Below are 24,652 nucleotides of genomic sequence, written 5' to 3' on the forward strand. Positions count from 1 at the left end.
CAGCACAGGTCCACGTTTTATATAGCCCCATAGAAAGATACCTCACGATTTTCGGTATTTTGAAGGTTTTGGTTTGGTATTTAGTCTTCTACGGGGCTATAAAACCTTTTCCCAGAAATTTCGGCCACGTTTTGATGTACCCCTATAAATTTAATCCAGAACTTTGTTGGTATCGGTTCACGTTTGATATTCCCCCATAGAACAGTACATCCAGAATTTCGGCATTTCTAAGGTTTTAGCTTTATTATTACACAGAACTGGCTGAAATTTTCTGTATTTTGTAGGTTTTAGCCTAATTATCACACCGAAGTGACTGAAAATTGATATTATGTCTTGTGTGGGCCCAGCAAAAAACCTGTAAGGATAGGATCAAAGTCCCCGTCCGACTATATGGTACCCTACACCACTGTGAATATATAGAATATATATGGGAACTATATTCAAATCTAGACCGATTACAGTATGTTGAAATGACTTCAACAAATAGTTTAAATTAGTCAATTAAGAAATAAAACAATAAATTTCCCTATTTTTATTGAATTGAAAACTTGAACTACTGCTTTAAATCTAACTGAATTTAGCTTATGCGATCTTGTAACCTTGTTTTCTAATAAAACTGCCCTCAATTATCAAGGCTACCATTTCTTAGATTTAATTCCATTCGTTTCTCTTATTGCAAACAGAAGAAAATGCATGCAGCATTACATTGCAACTTCACTTGTATCAGAACAATAAACACGACAAGAAGTTGCATCAATAAAGTTTCCCGCATTTTGTACACATAAATAAGAAAACAAATTCTTTTTCATTCTTCCGCTAAACCGCTTTGCACTTGAGAGAGTTGCCACCGCCAATCCGCAGACAAATCTACAGTCCACTTCTGGCTAACAGCCGCAAATGTGGTCTTTAAGGGGTCGATTATGCATTGCCACTAAACTTGAGTTGCGTTGTCAATTGTCAGCACAACTGGTATGAAATGTTGTATTATTAATATCAACCCAACTGGGTTGTCGATAAACGTGTTACCTATCACTGTTTTTCAAACTTGTGAACTCTATATTAATCCAAAAGGCACAATTCGCAAACAAAAAAACTATTTTAAAAATATAAGTTCAGTGAAATTATTTTTTGATGAAGAAAATCTACAGGACATGACATCTATTTGAAGAAATTTGAGGGACAAGTCGAATCCTTTGAAATTGCCATCTGCACTGTAAGTTGAAGCTCATGTTGGAAAGATCTGTATAATCAGTAATTTATTTTATGTTTAAGGGGTATTTTCGTTTGAAAAGGATGCCGTAGTTTACATTGCGGAAACGTTAAAGGATGACTTCAAAGTAAGTTACAGATCAACAACAATACCCCCACTTTTAAAAGTGTGCGCTGCGTTGAGATTTTTTGCAGAGGGAAGTTTAAAAAAGTCCCATGACAACGATTACAACAATTGCATGGCTCAATCTATATTGTCGAACGTATTGAAGGAAGTTGTTCCCTTGATAGAGGACAAATTGTGCCAAAAATGGATCGTTTCGAAATTGTCGGAGAAGGAAGAAAGACAAAACAAAAATCATATTTATTCAAAAACGAAATTCCCTGGTGTTGTCGGCTGTATAGAGGGTACCAATCAGAGGTCCGCAAAATGCATATAAAAGGCACACTCTATTGCCTTTTCCCAAAAGCGAATAGTGCTGTGCCTTGCATATAAAAAATATGAATGTGCAAAAAACAGATTCACCCCAAAAAATGATTCACTGCTTTAGTGCATGCTTGCTTGCTTTTACATTTGTAGTCACACGATTCGCAAATGCAGTATGCACAATACTGCATACCACCACACAGTATCGTACCATCTTCTGTTTGAATAAATGAATACATTTGCCAAATTTCGCTTTTTCTTTGAGTTTCTTTAATAATAGGATAAACTAAACTAGTAATTGTTTTTATTTTCTCAACATTAATTTTTTTATGTTTATTAACATGTAAATTTGACCAGAAATATCTACTGCTTTTTGTAATGCAACGTGCTTTTTCGAAGGCAGCGTGCAAAAAAAGGCAACGAGCTCTTGCAGTGTGTAGTGTGTGTGCAATTGGCACACACTCATGAAAGTAAAGGCAAAGCAAGCAATAGCACTAAACAGAGATGGCAATAGCAAGCAATGAAAAAAGCCCGAAATCGCGAATATGCATTAAAAGCGAGTGGCATTTTGCGGACCTCTGGTACCAATGTGCACATATTGGATTTGCACTCAATTTATAAATTAATATTTCAAATTGTTGTTTTATTGATACACAAAACACTGTGAACACAAATTTTGGGGGAGAGATAATTTCTTTTGGAGATGAAAGCCCTTGTTGATTATATTAAGAATCCCAAAGGACAGATCCGCCGTGAGTCGAACTTGATGATGAAGTTTTTGCTAGAGCCGCTATAAAAGTACCACAAACTGACGTTTTTCAGCTTCGAAATGTTCTGCAAAAATATCGCTCAGAAAATTTTAGGTACGGCTCTCATTGACAACTAATCGATTTTGTCCCGTTTTCATAGTCATTTTTGACATTTACCCCTGTTTGCTCAGAAAAAAAAACTGTGTTTTGTGTTTTTGTACGTTCTGTAACGAACATACAAAAAACAAAATATAGTCCTTTTCTAAAAAAACAAGTAAAAAAGTATCAGTCGGCTTTGCCGACAGAGATATACCCTCAGCCTGTGTATATTGAAACAATTTTTTCCAAAAAAGCATGTATTTAGGGAGTTTTAAAAATTTTGGGCGTTTTAACTTACAAAAATGTTGATTAGGATAAAATATCAAAAGTTTTGCGGAGGAGATACTAAAAAGAATGGATCTCCAGACACTACATATGGTACCATAGGGGTTTTTTAGAACTTCAGGGATGTTTGCTCAAGAAGTATGGACTTGCCCCTGAAACAACTTTTACCATCCCAATTGAGGCAGCGAATGCAAGTTGCTTCAACAAAAATCAAAGTGATTCGAAAGCAGGTCTTAAAGTGAACATGTATCCGAAATTTTGTGTGGGAGGTACCGGATGGAGTGGACAAATATAGTCCATATTTGAACCTGATCTATATTTGGTAGATATATGAGGATGTGTAAAGTATGGACCAATTCGGCCACTCTCTACAAGAGTTATCGTACGCACAATTTTTTCGAACATTTTTGAACTTTTGTGGGGGAGGTACCTGAAGGAGTGGACCGATATGGCTTATCTTCGAACTTAAACTATGTTTGGACAAAATATTACTAAGGCCAAACTTTGGACCGAATCGGCAGACCTGTTCGAGAGTTATTTTGCCCTCCATCCTCCTCACACGGTGTCATAGGGGTTTTTTTGCAACTTTCAGGCTATTTTCTCAGGAAGTATGGACTTGCCCCTGATGAAACTTATACCGTCGTATTGAGGGCAGTGAATACAAGTTGCTAAAGCAAAAATCAAAGTGATTCGAGAGATGTTCCTAAACTGAACTTTTCCAAAATTTTGTGTGGGAGGTACCCGACGGAGTGGACCGATTGAGTCCATATTAAAACCTGATCTAAGTCTGGTACACGCTCCACGATGGGCAAAGTATGGACCAAATCGGTTACTCCCTTCAAGAGTTATCGTGCGTACAAATTTTCCGAACATTTTCGAACTTTTGTGGGGGAGGTACCGGAAGGAGTGGACCGATATAGCTCATCTTCGAACTTAAACTAAGTTTGGGCAAAATATTACGAAAACCAAAATTTGAACCGAATCGGTTCATCCGTTCGAGAGTTATCGTGCGCTCCAGCCAGACAGACAGACAGACGGACGGACATTGCTCAATCGACTCCAAATTGTCTGAAACACATTTCGTCCAAACAAACTTGGGGTCTAAAACCATTATTTCGATGAGGCACATTTTGCCCGTATGAAAGTGTATATACCCTCGTTAGCATAAATGCTGAGGGTATAAATAGGGTAAATGCACAAAACGACCACGAAATCGCGACAAAATCGATTAGTTGTCAATGAGAGACGTACCTAAAATTTTCTGAGCGAGATTTTTGCAGAACATTTTGAAGCTGAAAAACGTCATCATGTGGTACTTTTATAGCGGCTCTTAAAATAAAGGACGAAAAGGACATTGAAGGAAGCGAGTTAGAAGGTCGAAGTGTTCTACGAAAATAAACCTCATTCGATTTAACTGCAGATATATCATCTCAAAAATAAGCTAAAATAACAGTTAGCAAAGATATAACGCTAATTTCAGATGCCTTACAGGGTTTCTAGCAAAAACTTCATCACGCCATAACGCGGAAGTTCGACTCACGGCAGATCTGTCATTCGGGGTTCTTAATATACTCACCAAGGCCTTTGTTTCCCAGTAGAAATTTTCTGTGCCCAGACTTTCACCTCCAATTTGTTGAACAGTGTAATCAACAATTGCTATGAAATTAATTTTTCCTTTTAATTTTACTTCTTGTTTCTTCGAAAATATTCACTGTAACTGAAAATAACTGGTTGCTGAAAAATAGCCTGTTCGTTAACTGAGATTCGCAACTTCAGTTGAAGGTTGCCATACATAAAGTAATTTTGATAACTGACAACTTCACTCAACGATAATTGCTATCGATAAATATTTAAATATAAATATTTAAACTTTTCATTCATAATTTTGCTTTTTAATTTTACCGATTTTTGTCGGTAACTCAAAAAATTACTTAGAGAATCTAAAAAATCTAAATCTTAAAAATAAGCTGCTAATCCCGACGCTTTAAATTTTTTAAACATTTCTAGGTACAAAATCATTGGAATACAATAGACAGTTCCAAGGGACTTTCTCACTAATCGGAGGCCTAATAAATTAATTCCTTTAGAGGAAAGGACCAACATCGACTTTTAAGGGAACTAGGCTATTCAACACTAGGTTTAAAATACTGTGGCTTTTCATAGTCATCCATCGATGATTGAAGGGTAGAAAATTATTCTAAAGATTCAAAGAATTAATTCCATATTGACTGTATAACTGAGTCAACAGTTGCTAGCCAGAAAGACGAGAGGTGGACCGAAAAATTTGGAAAACTTAATTTTTCTTATTATACACCAATTGCTATTGCTAAGAACGAAAACGTCAATGAAATAAATAAATATCTAATGCTCAAATAGGAAAAAATGTAAGATGTCCGGATTACCGAGTCTACAATGCAAAAAAATTCTAGTGTCTGGACTACCGCGTTGTCCGAATTATGGAGACTATACTGTATATCCAAATCTGAACAGATTCTTTCCAAAATAAATACGGTTCGTCCTATGGGCATAAAACGTCTCTTCACCAGTTTTTATGCGAATCGAAAAATAAATGCGATTTGTACATTGTTTACAAAAAGACATGGACATACAGACGGAAAGACAGACGGAAATCGACTCAGAACGTGAATCTATGAAAATCATCAAAAGGAACTATGCACAAAGACATAATACGCCTTTACACAGTGTGGTGTAGGGTATAATAAAGGAAACCAAAAACCACTATTTGAAAGTGTTCGATTTCACATAGAATTTCTCATATACATATGTATGTACATATTTTAATTTATAGACGACCTTGGTTGAAATATTTTCTTCCCCTTCCCCATACACTTCAATGAACTTCCATGAAAGATATAAAACATTACATATAACACCAAACATTGTATTTTACACATGCATCTTTTATGTTATTCTTTCTTTAGAAATATCTTATTAACTTGATATAAAATAGAAGTCAATAAATAAAGAGAAAGAAAACGAAGAATTGCAATTTATTTAGAATTTGTACAATTTTCCTAATTGGAAATTATCGAAGTGTATCTATCCATTACAAAATACGGATACTGACAGTATAATACCAACAATGAACTTTTTTGTATTGCAAAATTTAAAATCCCTTTCTTCATTACACTAATTGGATGGATGGGCAAAAGTTGATATTGATTCGGATAACACATGTCAATGGTGCCGAAATATTTGCTCAGTTTTACCCACGGCCCGTGACAACGGGACAATAAAGTGTGCACACTAGGGTTATGCATTTTTTACAACATCGTATTCCTGTATCATATTTTGATGAGTTTTTACCTAAACTTATATAAAATCTTAATTATAAGGTGATTCGACAAAAAAGCTTCAGCGCAAAAAGCTTTTAAAACTTTTATTTTTCAGAATTTTGAAAAGGTGTTGAAGATATTTAACTGAATACAATGTATAGGGGCACATGATATAACCAAAATGATATAACCTTTTGTTTCTCACTAATTTTATCATCGTATTATAAAATATATATAATTTTATATTATATACAACTTTATTTCATATATCATAAAAATTAAAAGTGGTTTGTGCAGGTTATTTAACTAATTAATAGGCAAGAAAAAAGTGTTTGTCATTTCATAGTATATTTAATTTTTTTAATAAAATTTAATGAATATTATTTCAGGTATTACATAATAGGCAAAAGTTCATTCATTCTCACTGCAGGAAATCATTTTTGAGAAAAAAAGATCAAAAAGTCAGTAGGGTTATGAATTTTTTACAACATCGTATTCCTGTATCCTATTTTGATGAGTTTTTACCTAAACTTAAACTTTTGCAGAATTTTGAACAGTTTTTGAAGTCACTGTAAGCAGATATTTAACTGAAAACAATGTATACGGCACACGATGTACACAAAATGACATAACCGTTTGTATCTCACTAATTTTATCATCGTATTATAAAATATATATTATTTTATATAATATATATAACTTTATTTCATATATCATACAAATTAAAAGAGGTTTGTGCAGGACCTTTTCTATATTTAAATGGAATACTAGTTATTTTACTCATTAATAGAAAAGATGTCATTCATTGGTGCAACAGGAAATAAGTTTTTGAGAAAAATATTTTTTCATTTCATAGTATTTTATTTTATTTTTATTTTTATTTCAAAAATTCATTTGTAATACAAAGCCAAAAGGCCAATAAATGTATCAATTAACAACAAATAATATATCCTGAGTTTAATGTATTTACAATACTCATAATTATTACTAAAATTTAAATATATTTAATTACTTTTAATTCTTCAAAAATGAAAAAAAAACAAGTGCGGCTCCCCAGCCATAAAAATATGTATTTATATAAATACTATGATATAAGAATGTCCAATAAGCGGCAACACTCTATACAATTAGCAATAACTATCAGGCCTTTGAAAAAATTGAAGAACTTTCACGAAAAACATTGTTGCTATGAGAAAAAACACGTAGTTCAAGAGGAAGTACATTCCAACTTCTCGCACCTCGAACCAAATACGATCTTGCAAAAATATCTTTAACTATTCTGGGAATATAAATCTGAGGGTTCCTTAATGAATGTATAAAAGAAAATAACATCCTTAATGAATATGGAGAATTATGTTTGATAATATTATGGAACAAGATTAAGCAGCGATAGTTAATGAACATATCAAATGAACACCCTGGAAATCGCGTAACATCTGCTGTTATATGACTATCTCGTCGGAGATTATATACAAAGCGTGCGATTGTATTTACAATCCGATTTAGCTTATCGAAATGCGATCCTATAGTCCCAGAAAACATCTCAAGACCGTACAAAACTTGTGACATCAAAAGAGAATTTGCCAGTGTTTGTTTTACATGTTGAGTTAAGTACAAGTTCGTAGAGTAAATCCGACGTAAGGTAGCATATATTTTCCCAGTCAGTGCATCAATATGATTTTTAAAGGAAAGTTCGCAATCAATTATAACACCCAGACACCTGTGCTGTTCAACAAACTCGATTCTGGCTTGGTCTATAAATATATTTAATGATTGTGATAGTCGATTGTTTAATCGAAAATCTAAAGCCTTAGTTTTTGACGGATTAACTTTTAAAGAATTTCTGGTTGTCCAGCCAACAAAGCGATTAAGATACAGTGGCGGCCATATAATTAAGAACGACATCGTATTAAAAAGTATTTGACTTGCTACGTTCCAAATATTTGAATATTTATATGGAACAAAATTTGTTAATAAAGTACACGGTAAGCACTTTCAAATAAAGCCAAAACATGTTTTAATTCTCCCTCGTTTATACGAAAGAAACCACGATTTATTAAAATAGTCATAAATCGACCTGGCCACATAATTAAGAACGATATAAGTAAAGTTTACTTTAAGGTAATTTTCATACACAATATGTGAATATATCGTTATGTATTTTAGAAATCGGTTACTTTGATTCATTTTTAGTATCAAATGTCCTTCAGTGGTACATATTATTGAGTCTAAGTTTGATAATTAGGGCATACCTAACGTTTTCAAAAATTTGCCCATAATTTGACGAATTTATTTTATTTTTGGGATTTAAACCACAGTTTTGGCTTCCTCTCATTCCCTCGATGACGCTCTAAACGATACCCTGTGATTGTCGTTCCATAGTCGGCGCTTACTTACCCTTAAATTGGCTTTTATCCCACTTCTTTGAGTCCTTGACGAGGAAATTGTCTTGGAAATAGTTTCGTAAGAGCAATTTCCACCTTATAAAGCGGTAGGATTTTTGTCTGCAGGTAGTAGACAGGAAATGAAACAATGATATAACGTCTATACAAAAATTTGAAGAATTCCACACCGAATATAATATTAATTAACATAATGTTTTGAATGCTCGAATTCCACAATAATTTTGTGTATGTACATCAGACATTAGTTTATACAAAAATTGTATTTTCTTCCATAAAAATTATTGATTTGACTGGTTTTGATATTAATATGAGCTTCATTGATTAAAAAGTCTTACATAACTATGCCTATCACACCCACAAAGACATTGTGCAATGAAACCTTTCAAAATATTAAACCTTTCATTTTTGTTCGGTGTACCGTTAGGCCAATTTTTTGTACAAAACGAAATTATTTTTTTATTTCCTGTCTACTATCCGCAGACAACAATCCTGCCGATTTATAAGGTGGAAATGGCTCATACGAAACTATTTCCCAGACAATTTCCTCGTCAAGGACTCAAAGAAGTGGGATAAAAGCCAATTTAAGGGTAAGTAAGCGCCGACTATGGAACGACAATCACAGGGTATCGTTTAGAGCGTCATCGAGGGAATGTGAGAAAGCCAAAACTGTGGGTTTAGATCCCAAAAATAAAATAAATTCGTCAAATTATGGGCAAATTTTTGAAAACGTTAGGTATGCCCTAATTATCAAACTTAGACTCAATAATATGTACCACTGATGGACATTTGATACTAAAAATGAATCAAAGTAACCGATTTCTAAAATACATAACGATATATTCACATATTTTGTATGAAAATTACCTTAAAGTAAACTTTACTTATATCGTTCTTAATTATGTGGCCAGGTCGATTTATGACTATTTTAATAAATCGTGGTTTCTTTCGTATAAACGAGGGAGAATTAAAACATGTTTTGGCTTTATTTGAAAGTGCTTACCGTGTACTTTATTTACAAATTTTGTTCCATATAAATATTCAAATATTTGGAACGTAGCAAGTCAAATACTTTTTAATACGATGTCGTTCTTAATTATATGGCCGCCACTGTACATGTTTATGTCATTCTCAAGCGCTTTAGGGGATTCACGACAACCATTGAAAAGCATGAAAATGTCATCAGCAAATAAGTATGTTGAGCACCTTGAAGAGTTAGTGTGAAGCGGTAGATCGTTTACATATAAAATGAAAAGAAGTGGACCAAGGACAGAGCCTTGAGGTATACCTGAGAATAAGGGATATGTATTAGACATAACATCATTTAATATAACAAATTGACAACAATCTTTTAAATAAGAAAGAATTAGCCTACAGGCAGATTTGGAAACATCAAAGTAATATTTAAGTTTCCATACAAGTTGGTAATGGTCAATTGAACTAAATGCTTTTGACAAGTCTAATGATACCAGAACACTTAACTTATCATCATTTAAATTTTTCCGAATAGAATCAGTTAGGGTAAGAAGCAAGTGGGTGGTATTATACCCTTTGCGGAAAGCATATTGAGAATCGCTTATTTTATGTGAGCAAGCCTGTAGCATTTGTTTCTTAATAATAGATTCTACAACCTTTGACAATGCTGGTAAAATTGATATGGGTCTGAGATCACTTGGTTCGTGGACCGAACGACATTTTGGAATTGGCACCACTCGAGCAGTTTTCCAGCATAAAGGAAATGTAGATGTAGTTAATATGCTATTAACGAAGTCCAACATGACTTCAGAGATGTATGGAAACACTTTCTTAATAAATGTAATAGGAATCCCATCAACACCTACTGATTTGGACTTAACTCCACATAAAGCCTCTACAAGTTCCAATTCGTCTACACAACGAAAAGAGAAAGATGAATCTGAATCTGGAAAATCATTTATATTAAGAGACGAAGTATATATGCTCATAGAAGTACTGCAGAAAAAGTTATTTATGCTATCGACATCAATATCTATATTATCGTGATCATTTCCAACACATCCGGAACCTTTAAGTACTTTCCATAACCTACGAGAATCTAATCCACTAAAAAGTCTGGAATAGTGAAGTCTTCTTCCTCTGCGAATGGCCGATTTTGCTCTATTGCGATATTTACAATAGATACGCCAATTCTCATGCGATTGAACATTTTGGAAAGACGAAAAGGCTAAATCCCTTACAGATATAGCAAATCTAACATCCCTTGACATCATCCAGGGATCAACTGAATATTTAATCTTCTTCCTAACAACTGGAACAAATGAAAATAGAGAATTTAAAAGAGAACTAATGCAGGCACATTTAGCATCCACACCTACACTTCTAAAAACCAAATTAGGATCGAAGGAGGCAAGGAAGGACCATAAACCACTCCAGTCAATATTTTCGAGGTCTCTATATTCAATATAATCCGGAGAACTCCTAAATCTTAATGAAAGTGATCCAAAAATTAGGGCATGATCTGATATGGCCGGGCATTGAATTTGGCCAGTATAAACTATAATGGAAGAATCACTGGTTAAAATAAAGTCAATTAAGGATGTTGAACCGCTACCGATGTTAAAATGAGTAGGCCTAGAGTTATGGACAATTGTCAAATTTAAGCGGGTGCAAAGTCCACGAATCAGATTCGCTTTAGCAGGGTCAAACATATTGCTGTTAAAATCACCAAAAATTACAATGTTGTTGTATTCTGCAAGAATGTCACAATGGAGGCTTTCGAACAAATCAATATCACCTGAAGGCAAATAAATAACACCAAAATGGATGTTTATATGTCCAAACTGTAATTCTAAGAACAGTGATTCGCAATGTCGAACTGACGTTTTAAAAACAAACTTAAACTGAAGATTCTTAGATAGGTATATTCCAACACCACCACCTCTTGTAGTGTCTGGTGTCTGGCGATCACTACGTACGAAGTTGTAGCCCGGAATAGAAACCGCTGTGTCTAATATCTCAGGAACAAGCCAAGTTTCAGAAACAGCTAGGATATCAAAGGTATTATTTCCCACAAGGTTTCTTAGCTCATCCAGCTTAGTAATAGGCCGAATGCTTCGACAATTCAAGTGTCCAACATTTAAGTTATTGACATAAGGAGACAATAGATTTTTTAAGTAAGAGCGACCACTTACTATTGGACCAAGGTTTTCATTAGAAAGCATCAAAATAGATAAAAAGTGCAGAGGCGGGGAACCAAATAAAGAACAATAATTGCAATAGGCAAAGTAAATAAAAACTTAAATTCATCTCTAATATAAAAAAACTTTACTATCTTAACACAGCTAATCGCTTATTAAAAATAAAATGTGAGATCAAAAATTAAACATCGAATTTATAAAAGAATGGACAATAATGCTTTACCAAGATGTAGCTAATATTTATGTACACCTCAAGGAGGCTATATGAAAGAATTCAATAGGAAAATAACTACATCCAGGTTTACATGAAAAATATGCATGTAGGGAAAAGTGATAAAACTTCAATTAGAGTTTGTAGCCTGATCAGTAAGCAGCGATGAACATCCACTTGCATCTCGCACAAGTACAGAACCGTCTGGCATTATAATTCGAGCTTTGGTGCCATTATCACCGTTTAATATTCTATATTTTGCTATAATATTCTGTTTACGAAGCTTAGCACAAATAGAATTCAATTTGCTGGCAGCAGGAGAGAAGTGGTCGTTTAAATATAACCGACTGTTGATATCCCCAGCAACATCAGGTAAAACATCTCCAAGTTTTAGAGAACGATTTTTGAAATATTTTCGCATAATTTGGTCACGAAATTCCGCACAATTCAGCTTCACTAGAACATTCCTCTTTTTGTTAATATAGCAAACTAAACCAATATCACGGCGTGTTAGCTCCACATCAAAAATAGCAGCAATTGCAATAATCACACCCACTAAATCATCTAAGCCATCAGGCAGGCAGGCCACTAACGAGGAAATCTGAACGATTTAGCCTGTGATGCAAGGAATTATTTTCTAACCACAAGGCTTTATTTTCCTCCTCCAGGGTGGACACAGAGCTCTCAACCCTAACAACACGATCATTACACTTCGAAATATCTGCTTTGATTTCTGCTAGACATGACGTCATCTGGGTGTTCATGTTTTCTATAGCCACCTTGATATCACTCAATTCATCATGATGCTTAGCAGTAAAAACATCCAGTTTCTTGTTAAGTTTAACAAAATCACCCGTTGAATTATTACGACCAATGTTACAATCACAAGATTGGCATATAAACGCACTGTTCTTTATTGCCTTAAGTGCCGAAAGGTCTTTGTCAGATAGGTTGACACAAGCTCCATGAAAATAAATAGAGCAAATGTTGCATTTTATGGATCCTTGAGTTTTTGTCACAGATTTGTCACAAGATCCACAAATAAATGTTCTAGTAGATGGCATATTTAATGTCCACAGCAGCAACAACAGATAAATTCCAGAAACAGGTAACAGCAAAAACAGCAGTAGCAACAACAACAATTCGTATCCAGCGAAAGGAAAAACGGCAAATGATGTTATGTAATTGCCGTTTATCATAAATAAGAATAATCCTATTTAGGCCAAAAAATATTAAAAATTTCAGCTTATCCGAAATAAATATACTCTTAGCACGAGATTTCAATAGTAAACATTAGCAGACAATCGATATTTAAGAATAAACAATAAACTTGCGATCAGCTGCAGTCAAAACACGTTTACTCAGGCATAGGGTTGGAGAAAAAATGTCAAAAAGTCATAACCCTAGTGCACACTATTGTTATGAATTTTTTACAACATCGTATTCCTGTATCATATTTTGATGAGTTTTTACCTAAGCTGAGATAAAATCTTAATTCGATAAAAAAGCTATTTTTTCACATACATTTTTTATTTCATATGTCATATCAATTAATATTTAATTGGAATGAAAGTAAATTTTGTCATTAATAGACAAAAGGTCATTTATTCGTGCAAAAGCAAATAAGTTTTAACAAGTAAAAAAGTATCAGTCGGCTTTGCCGACAGAGATAAACCCTCAGCATGTGTGGTTTGTAATACTTTTTTCCCAAAAAAAAAACTTATGTATGTATTTAGGGGGGGGTTTCAAAATGTTGGGCGTATGAACCGACAAAAGTATGGATAGGATTAAAGCTCAAAAATTTGCGGGGATAACGATAGATAGATAATATCGCTGTAAACAGGTCCACTAGGAAAACCTTCGGTAAAAATGTCCAAAGGATCCTCGAACAGACCATTAACCATACAAAAATGTTGAACATTTGTGTGGGTGGTACTAAACTAAGTTTCGACAATATTTAGATATCAAGAGTTTGCACCAAATCTGTTGCTACGTCTATGAGAAATCGCGTTTACCATTTTAGGGAATATTTTCGATGTTTTGTGCGGGAGGTATAGGAAGGAGTGGACATACAATCACCACATTCGAATTTCATCTAATATTCGAAGAAATATTATAATATCCAAAGTTTGGACGAACACTGTATACGGTTTCAACTCTCTACAAATGGTGCCATAGAGGATTTTAGCAACTTTCAGGCTGTTTTCTCAAGAAGTATGAACTTGCCCCTGCAAAAACTTTTACTGTCGTAATTGAGGCAGCGAATACAAGTTGCTTCAACAACAAGTAAAAAAGTATCAGTCGGCTTTTCCGACAGAGATAGATATACCCTCAGCCTGTGTGGATTGAAATTTTTTCAAAATTTTGGGCGTATAAACAGACAAAAGTGTGAATAGGATGAAAGCTCAAAAATTTGCGGAGATATCGATAAATAGCCTACGAAAAACATAATATCGCTGTAAACAGGGCCACTAAGAAAACCTTCGGTAGGAGTGGACCTATAAGCAGCATCTTCGAATTTCAGCTAATATTCGAAGAAATATTACAATATCCAAAGTGTGGACGAACGCAGTATTCGGTTCGAGCTCTCCAGCCACTACATATGGTGCCATAGAGGGTTTTTGGAATTTTCAGCCTGTTTTATCAAGAAGTGTGGACTTGCCCCTAAAAAAACTTTTACTGCGGTAATTGAGGCAGCAAACGCAAGTTGCTTCAACAATAAAAAAAACCAAAGTGATTCGAGAGCAGGTCTTAAAGTGAATTCATCCAAAATTTCGTGTGGGAGATACCCGAAGGAGTGGACAAATATTGTCCAAATTCGAACCTGATCTACATATGTCTGGTAGATATATTTGGATGTGTAAAGTATGGACCAAATCGGTCACCCCGATCGAGAGTTATCGTGCGAACAATTTTTCCGAACATTTTTGAACTTTTGTCGGGGAGGTACCTGAAGGTGTGGACCGATATGGCTTATCTTCGAACTTAAACTAAGTTTGCACAAAATATTACGAAGGCCACCCAATCGGCAGATCCGTTTGAGAATTATCTTGCGCGCCAACCACCACACACGGTGTCATAGGGGTTTATTTTAACTTTCAGGCTATTTTCTCAGGAAGTATGGATTTGCCCCTGATGAAACTTATACCGTCGTATGAGGGGCGGCGAATACAGGTTGCTACAACAAAAATCAAAGCGATTCGAGAGCAGATCCTAAACTGAACTTTTCCGAAATTTTGTGTGGGAGGTACCCGAAGGAGTGGACCGATTGAGTCCTTATTGAAACCTCATCTAAGTCTGGTAGAAATTTCACGATGTGCAAAGTATGGACCAAATCGGTTACTTCCTTCAAGGGTTATCGTGCGCACAAATTTTCCGAACATTTCCGAACTTTTGTGGGGGAGGTACCGGAAGGAGTGGACCGATGTAACCCATCTTCGAACTTAAACTAAGTTTGGACAAAATAAGCCAAACCTAGGACCGAATCTGTTGATCCGTTCGAGAGTTATCGTGCGCTCCAGCCAGACAAACAATACGGACGGACATTGCTAAATCAACTCCAAATTGTCTGAAACACATTTCGTCCAAACATACTTGGGGTCTCGTTAGCATAAATGCTGAGGGTATAAAAATCAAAGTGATTCGAGAGCAGGTCTTAAAGTGAATTTATCCAAAATTTTGTGTGGGAGATACCCGAAGGAGTGGACAAATCGTCGGTGCCATGTTTAAGTGTTCCATACGCCATTTGCCCGTTTTGAGATAATCGCATTTTTTTTAAGCAAATATTTATATTTTTGACTTGAAATATTAATAATAGTATATAGAACTTATTTGCAAAAATTTAGAGGAATATAAAAGTTATAAAGTTATAGATATTTAAAAAAAAAGAATTTTTGTCGATTTGTTCCATATCCGCACTTATGACACAAATGTGAAATATTGTAAATCAATAAATTAAATACGAAATACGAAATTAAATCGAAAATTAACATTCTGATTTTTGAAATGTGTTTTAACACTTGTAAGTTTTTAAAATATTAATTTCATATCTCAAAAAGGTTTATACTTTCCCGTCGAGGCGTGGATATCTCAGATGAGGCACATTTTGGCAGTATGAAAGTGCATATACCTCGTTAGCATAAATGCTAAGGCTATAAAAATCATTAAAAAAAATTTTTTTAAAGTTGTTTGTGCGTGACCCTTTTTATACCCTTCATCCTAATATGGAGGGTATAATTAAATTTGTTATTCCGTTTGTAACACATCAAAGTATTAATCGGAGACCCTATAAAGTATATATATATATATATATATATATATTCTAGATCAGCGTAATATTCTAAGTAAATATAACCATGTCCGTCCGCCCGTCGCAATTGTTAAGATAGAGCTTTGTAATTTGGTATAGAAGTTTCTATTACTCCTAGGATGTTTGGTATTGCAAATGGGCTGTATCGGTCCACGTTTTGATATAGGTTTTAGCTTCATTATCACACCGAAATGCGGAAATTTGGTACTAAGTCTTTATTGGGGGTACAAAACTTTCCCCTCAGAATTTTGTTGGTATGGGTTCACGCCTTCATGTAGCCCCCATAGAATGATATATTCCGATTTGCGGTATTTTGAATGTTGTGGCCTCAATATTCCTTCGAAATGGCTCAGAAAATTTGTCGGTACAGGTCCACGACTTCATATAACCCCTTATAGAACGGTACCAACGGATTTTCGATATTTTCAAGTTTGTGGCCTCAATAATAATCCGTAGTAGCTGACATTTGGTATTTAGTTTTCGTTAGGGGTACGAAACTTTTCCCCAAAATTTGTTGGCACAGGTCCACGCCTTAATACAGCCACCATAGAACGGTACCACCCGATATTCGGTATTTTGAAGGTTGTGGCCTCAATATTCATCCGTAGTAGCTGAAATTTGGTATTTGGTTTTCGTTGTGGGTACGAAACTTTTCCCAAAAATTTGTTGGCACAGGTCCACGTCTTAATACAGCCCCCATAGAACGGTACCACCCGATTTTCGGTATTTTGAAGGTTTTAGCTTTATTATCACACCGAAATGGCTGAAACTTGGTACTTAGCCTTCGATTGGAATATGAAATGTCCCCTCTGAATTTTGTTGGTATGGGTCTACGCCTTCATATAGCCCCCAAAGCAGGGTACCTCCCGATTTGCGGTATTTTGAAGGTTGTGGCCTCAATATTCCTCCGAAATGGCTCAGAAAATTTGTCGGTACAGGTCCACGCCTTCATATAACCCCTTATAGAACGGTACCAACGGATTTTCGGTATTTTCAAGTTTGTGGCCTCAATAATAATCCGTAGTAGCTGACATTTGGTATTTAGTTTTCGTTAGGGGTACGAAACTTTTCCCCAAAATTTGTTGGCACAGGTCCACGCCTTAATACAGCCCCCATAGAACGGTACCACCCGATATTCGGTATTTTGAAGGTTGTGGCCTCAATATTCATCCGTAGTAGCTGAAATTTGGTATTTGGTTTTCGTTGTGGGTACGAAACTTTTCACAAAAATTTGTTGGCACAGGTCCACGCCTTAATACAGCCCCCATAGAACGGTACCACCCGATTTTCGGTATTTTGAAGGTTTTAGCTTTATTATCACACCGAAATGGCTGAAACTTGGTACTTAGCCTTCGATTGGAATATGAAATGTCCCCTCTGAATTTTGTTGGTATGGGTCTACGCCTTCATATAGCCGCCAAAGCAGGGTACCTCCCGATTTGCGGTATTTTGAAGGTTGTGGCCTCAATATTCCTCCGAAATTGCTGAAATTTGGTATTTAGTCTTCATTTTGTGTATAAAACTTTCGATATGAAATTTGTCGAGATAGGTTCACGCCTTCTTATAGCCCCATAGAACGGTACCTCCCGATTTTCGGTATTTTGAAGGTTGTGGCCACAACAACCTACCGAAATGGCTGAAATTTGGTATTTAGTCTGTGTTGGAAGTAAAACCCTTTCCGACCGAATTTTGTCGGTATATGTACCTCCCGATTTTCGTAATTGTGAAAGATGTGACGTCAATATCCCACCGAAATGACTGAAATTTTTTATTTAGTCTTTCATGGGGTTATAACATGTTCCAGAAAATAATTATCAGTAAAGGTCCACGTCTTCCTATACCCAACATAGGAGCGTACCTCTTGATTTACGGTATTTATTTAGATTTTAACCACATTATCTTACTGAAATATCGGAAATTTGGTATTTAGTCTTCTTTGAGTCTAAAAGCTTTACGCCAGAAATTTGTCGGTATAGATCGATGTTTTGATATAGCCCCCATAGAATGGTACCTCCGGAATTTCGGTGTTTTTAAGTTTTGCGACGTTCACGGTGTGTCTTAACCAAATTTAAATGGAAGGAGCTTACACCTGCGAAGTTTCTGCGGATTCTGAAACTGCAATGTTAATAGATGAGAAAAATCAAAAAACTAAAAAAAATCGCGGTCAAAATACACACTTTTAGGGGTTTTTTAGGTTTTCACGATTTTGCTTGAAAACCGCAAGTCTTATGGAAATGGGACTAGAAAAAATGTTGTAGCAGTAAAAATTCTCTACAAAATTTACCTCTATGATATTTTGGTAGGTTTTACCGTTTTTGAGATATGGAAGTTCAAATTGGGACAACGCACTGTCTGTATCGTCTCCTTAAAAAACAATATCATGCACGTGCGCCATAACTAACTTTAAATGAAAACCGCTATACCTAGGATTTTTTTTTGCGGATTCTGAAACAGCTATGTTTGTAGATGATAAAAATCCAAAAACAAGAAAAAATGGCTGGAGGGATTTTTAAATAAATCGCGGTCAAAGTTCACATTTTTAGGGTTTTCTTGGGTTTTCACGATTTTGCTTGAGAACGGTAAGCCCTATCGAAATGGGGCTAAAGAAAATATTGTAGCTGTAAAAATTCTCTAGAGGACTGACTATTATGATGTGTTCGTAGGTTTTACGATTTTTGAGATATTGAAGTTTAGGTCACATTTTTAGGTTGTTTTTGTTAGGTTTTCGCGATTTTGCTGAAATGGGACCAGCGAAAATCTTATAGCTGTGAAAATTCTCTACAAGATTAACTTTTGTAATTTTTTTCTAGGTTGTACCAATTTTGAGATATATAAGTTTAAGTTGGGAAATTGTAGTCATGGCATTGTTTTGTAAGGGGCGATACAGTCAATGCATTGTCCCAATTTGAACTTCTAAATCTCAAAAACGGTAAAACTTACGAAAATATCATGAAGGTCACTCTTGTACAGAATTTTCAATGCTACAACATTTTCTTTAGTCCCATTTCCATAAGAGTTGCGGTTTTCAACCAAAATAGTTAAAACATAAAAATCCCCTAAAAGTGTGAACTTTGACCGCGATTTATTTAAAAAGCCCTCCGGCGATTTTTTTTTAGTTTTTTGATTTTTCTCATCTATGAACATTGCAGATTCAGAATCCGCAAAAATTTCCCAGGTGTAAGCTCCTACCATTTAAATTTGACTAAGGCGCACCGTGCATTGTTTTACCAAAATTGCTAAAAATGCAACTGATGGTGGAGGGTATAACAAGTTCGGCCCGGCTGAACTTAAAGCCGTTCTTACTTGTTAATACTTAAATTTAATTAACATTATTTTAGTAATTAATGGGCAAAAGTTCGTTCATTCCAGCTACAGGAAATCGTTTTTGAGAAAAAAGTCATAACCCTAGTGCACACACGCACACAAGAAAGCATAGACCAATCATATTATGTTTTTATATGACAAATATCCTTTTTGTTTTAAGCGAATTTGCGTAACATTGAAGCAATGTATACCGAAGCAATGTAACTTTGTTCCTTTATATTAGAATTTGAATCGCCTTAGTTTCCGAAATTAAATTATCTGTGTAAATTTGTTTTCAGAAGTTGGACCTTTGTTGCAGTGACACTAATTCAATAATATTATGTATTCTAAGGATAACGGGTGTCAGATCTCAATTTAGTGCGTACTGAAATTTTTTCCTTTTTTATTCAATATATGTGTGTAAATGTGTATTGTATTGTATTCTAGTATTTCTGTTCTCGAACTAGACATTTCTTTAAATCGGTCGGAGTATTTTATATCACATTCATAAAATACGAGGATTGTACGATAAATTTTCGGCCTAATAACACTATGCAACACTGAAAATGCAAACAACTTCTAGTATGCATTTTTTTTGAAAGTACATATTTAGACTAAAAAACCCTAGTAGGGTTTTGTCCTGTCAGATCCAGTTCGGATTTTATGGCCTCATCTAACTAGGGTCTGTACTTTCCAAAAATCCTCAGTTCGAATTGTTTGCACAAGATCACCTTAAAAATGTTGCACAGTGTTATTTTAAGCTTTCGCTAATTTGCTTGGAAGCCGCATGTGCTATCGAAATGGGCCTAAAGAAAGTGTTGTAGCTGTGAAAATTCTCTAGAGGATTGACCATTATGATTTGTTCCCAGGTTTTACCATTTATGAGATATAGAAGTTCAGGGGCTCAATTCTGTTTCTATGAAAACTTTTATAAAGGAGATATTTGTCAAATGAAAAAAATTATAAAGCAAATACATACATATGTACATACATACATATGTATTTTTCATTTCAAATTTTCATAGAACAAGAGTCCAGCCCCTGGTCACATGTTTAGGGTTTTTTAGGTTTGCACGATTTGCTTGAAAACGGTACCATTGTACCATTTTTAGATATATAAATTTAAGTTGGGAAATTGCAGTCATGACATTGTTTTATAAAGGAACGATACAATCAGTGAATTGCCCCAATTTGAACTTCTATATCTCAAAATGGTAAAATGTACGAAATTATCATAAAGGCCATTTTTTGGATGTCTTATTTAGTTTTTTTATTGATTTTTCTCAAAAACGGCAAGACTCATCAGAAATCGACTAAAGTAAAAATTGTAGCCTTAAAATTGGCTACAAGAATAATCTGTATGACTATTCAATAGGAGTCATCATTCTTGAGATATCGTGATATAAGTATCAAGCTTAGTAAGAATATCATGAGGAAGATCGGCATGTGTTAGGTATTTCCATGAGATTTCAAACGATAACCACATTGCAGTAATCGGTTAAGTAGAACCGGGTCTAACCGGTTTAAATCTGGCCTCTCGGTTATGTTAGCCGTTTCACCTGAATATATTCGTATTTCCCTTATAAGTGCATATAAATGATGTGTTTTTAGCAGGGTTTCGGAGTCGGAGTCTAGCAAATTTTGCTGGAGTCGGAGACGAAGTCGTGAAAAAAGATCGACTCCGACTCCGGACAAGAATTTTTTTTATACATTTATCAAAAGTTTGTAAAATCAAAAATGTGGAAATCTGTTAAAGGACCATAATTTAAACACAATTTTTATACCCTCAGCATTTATGCTAACGAGGGTATATACACTTTCATACGGGCAAAATGTGCCTCATCGAAATAATGGTTTTAGACCCCAAGTATGTTTGGACGAAATGTGTTTCAGACAATTTGGAGTCGATTGAGCAATGTCCGTACGTCTGTCTGTCCGTCTGTCTGGCTGGCTGGAGCGCACGATAACTCTCGAACGGATAAACCGATTCGGTTTAAATTTTGGCTTTCGCATTATTTTACCCAAACTTAGTTTAAGTTCGAAGATGGGCTATATCGGTCCATTCCTTCCGGTACCTCCCCCACAAAAGTTCGAAAATGTTCGGAAAATTTATGCGCACGATAACTCTTGAAGGGAGCAACCGATTTGGTCCATACTTTGCCCATCGTGAAATGTGTTCCAGACTTAAATAAGGTTTCAATATGGACTCAATCGGCCTACTCCTTCGGGTACCTCCCACACAAAATTTCGGAAAAGTTCAGTTTAGGACCATCTCTCGAACCGCTTTGATTTTTATTTTAGCAACTTGTATTCACTGCCCTCCACACGAAAGTACAAGTTTCATCAGGGGCAAGTCCATACTTCCTGAGAAAATAGCCTGAAAGATGCAAAAAACACCTATGACACCGTGCGAGGTGGTTGGAGCGCAAGATAACTCTCGAACGGATCTGCCGATTCGGTCCAAAATTTGGCCTTAGTAAAATTTTGTCCAAATATAGTTTAAGTTTGAAGATAAGCCATATCGGCCCACTCCTTGAGGTACCTCTTTAGAAAAGTTCAAAAATGTTCGGAAAAATTGTTCGTACTGTAACTCTTGAAGGGAGTGGCCGAATTGGTCTAAACTTTACACATCCCAATATATATACCAGATAAAGATCAGGTTCAAATATGGACTATATTTGTCCACTCCATCCGGTAACTCCCACACAAAATTTCGGATAAGTTCACTTTAAGGCTTGATATCGAATCACTTTGATTTTTGTTGAAGCAACGTGCATTCGCTGTCTCAATTACGATGGTAAAAGTTTTTTTAGGGGCAAGTCCATACTTCTTGAGCAAATAGCCGGAAGAGTGTAAAAACCCCCTATGGTACCATATGTTGTGGCTGGAGATCCACTTCCATAACGGTCAATGTCGATCCATTCCTCTTAGTATCTCCTCCGCAAAACTTTTGATCTTTTATCCTAATCAGCATTTTTGTCGGTTCAAACGCCCAAAATTTTTAAAACCCCCAAAATACATACGCGTTTTGGGAAAAAATTGTTTCAATATACACAGGCTGAGGGTATATCTCTGTCGGCAAAGCCGACTGATACTTTTTTACTTGTTTATCTTTATGTTGTTACGAAATGCATAACGAAACATTTTGTGTCAATTGATTGTTTATAACACACTTTGGAATAATGGTTTCATATCCCACATATTCTTGGGGAAGATTTTCTGGAAGATTTACTGGTCCTCTCATCTTGTTTCTATTAGAAGTCATCAATATCTTCTGTGTAAGGACCTGTGGGACTTATTGAAAATACCTTGTGGTTTTATTTTAAAGAAATCGTACTGAAGACAACATGGATTTTTATAGAAGTGAACGCGGTGCGCCTAAATTAACTTCAAATGTATGGTTCTTACTCGTGGGAAGTTTTAGCGGATTCCGAAACTACAATGTTCGCAATTAAGAAAAATAAAAAAAAATCGGAAAAATGGAAACCGCAAGTCCTATCGAAATGGGACTGAAGAAAATTTTGAAGCTATTTATGATAATGGCATAGGTTTTACCGTTATTGAGATATAGAAGTTCAAATTGGGACAATGCATTGACTGTATCGTCTCCTTATAAAACAATGTCATGACTGCAATTTTCCCACTTAAACTTGTATATCTCAAAAATGGTAAAACCTATGAAGAAATCATAACGGTCAATCCTCTAGAGAATTTTCACAGCTAGAACATTTTCTTTAGCCCCATTTCGATAGGACTTGCGGTTTCCAAGCAAAATCGCGAAAAGCTAACCGCTATTTATTTTAAAATTCCTCCAGCGATTTTTCTTGTTTTTAGATTTTTCTCACCTATACATTGCTATTTCAAAATCCGCAAAAAAACTTCCCAGGTGTAAGCGGTTGTCACTTAAAGTTAGTTAAGGCGCACCATGTACGAACTTGTTTTAGGTAGCGGTAAAAGCTATGAAATTATGATAAAAGTCAATCTTGTAGAGAAAGTCAATCTTATAGCTTGAACATTTTTTTTAGTTCCATTTTGATAGGACTTGCGGTTTCCAAGCAAAATCGTGAAAACCTAAAAAACCCCTAAAAATGTCAACTTGAATCGCGATTTATTTTTTTTTTCTGTTTTTTTTTTTTTTTTGATTTTTCTCATCTATGAACATTGTAGTTTCAGAATCCGCAAAAACTTCCCAGGTGTAAGCAACTTCCATTTACCTTTCGATTTTCGGTATTTTAAAGGTTGTGGCCTCAGTATCCCACCGAAATGGCTGAAATTTGGTATTTGCTTTTCGTTGGGTGTTTAAAAGTTTCAACCTGAAATTTGTCGGTATAGGTCCTAATCTTCATATACGAAACTGCTGAGATTAGGTACTAAGTCTTCGTTGGGGGTATACAAGTTTCCAAATTAAATTTTTCGGTATTGCTGCACGTCTCCATGTAGCCCAGGTAGAACTGCCTCTCCAAATCTTTAGTATTTTCAAATTATTCAAACGGAATAACTGAAATTTTGTATTTGTTGCCTGTTTCCCTAAAACGATTCGAATACAAATTAGGTCGAACTATTATCTGTGTTTTTTGAAAGATATTTGATTCCTTTTTTCAATCAAACAAAATTTTTCTACATCAACAGGAGTTGGGGAGTAATTCGAACAAATTTGAATTCGAATCGTCTTAGAGAAACTGGCAATTAGTCTTTGCTAAAGGTACAATATTACAGGTACAAAACATCACTTGAAAAAAACCTGACAGTATAGGTTCACGTTTCTTTTTAGCCCCCATATAAGCGTAGCCACCATTTAAGGTTTTTTGAAGATTTTTGTCACATTTTTCTACCGAATTGGTCATTAATTGGATTTTTACGTTTCCCGAAAATAGAAGAAGGAAACTCGCAAACAAGCTGCCCATATATATCCGGATTAAAGTGTAGACGGTATTTCCCAATTTATTGTATTTCGAGGGTTTTTCGATGGCCCCCCATATGAGCTTTTTGGAAGGGATTATTATCAGTTGGGATATATTATTCCTGCAATAACAGGTGTGTTCTTATTCACTTCAATACAGTTCGTGGTGGAGGATATAAAAAGTTCGGTCCGGATAAATTTAACGCCGTTGTTACTTGTAGGTTGGTATATATTTTATTTTATAACAATTTTTTGAAATATTTACACGCTTTCACGTTGTTGGTAA

The sequence above is a fragment of the Musca autumnalis genome, unplaced genomic scaffold (genome assembly GCF_047663935.1).
Source record: "Musca autumnalis isolate F117 unplaced genomic scaffold, ASM4766393v1 scaffold_1, whole genome shotgun sequence".
Lineage (NCBI taxonomy): Eukaryota > Metazoa > Arthropoda > Insecta > Diptera > Muscidae > Musca > Musca autumnalis.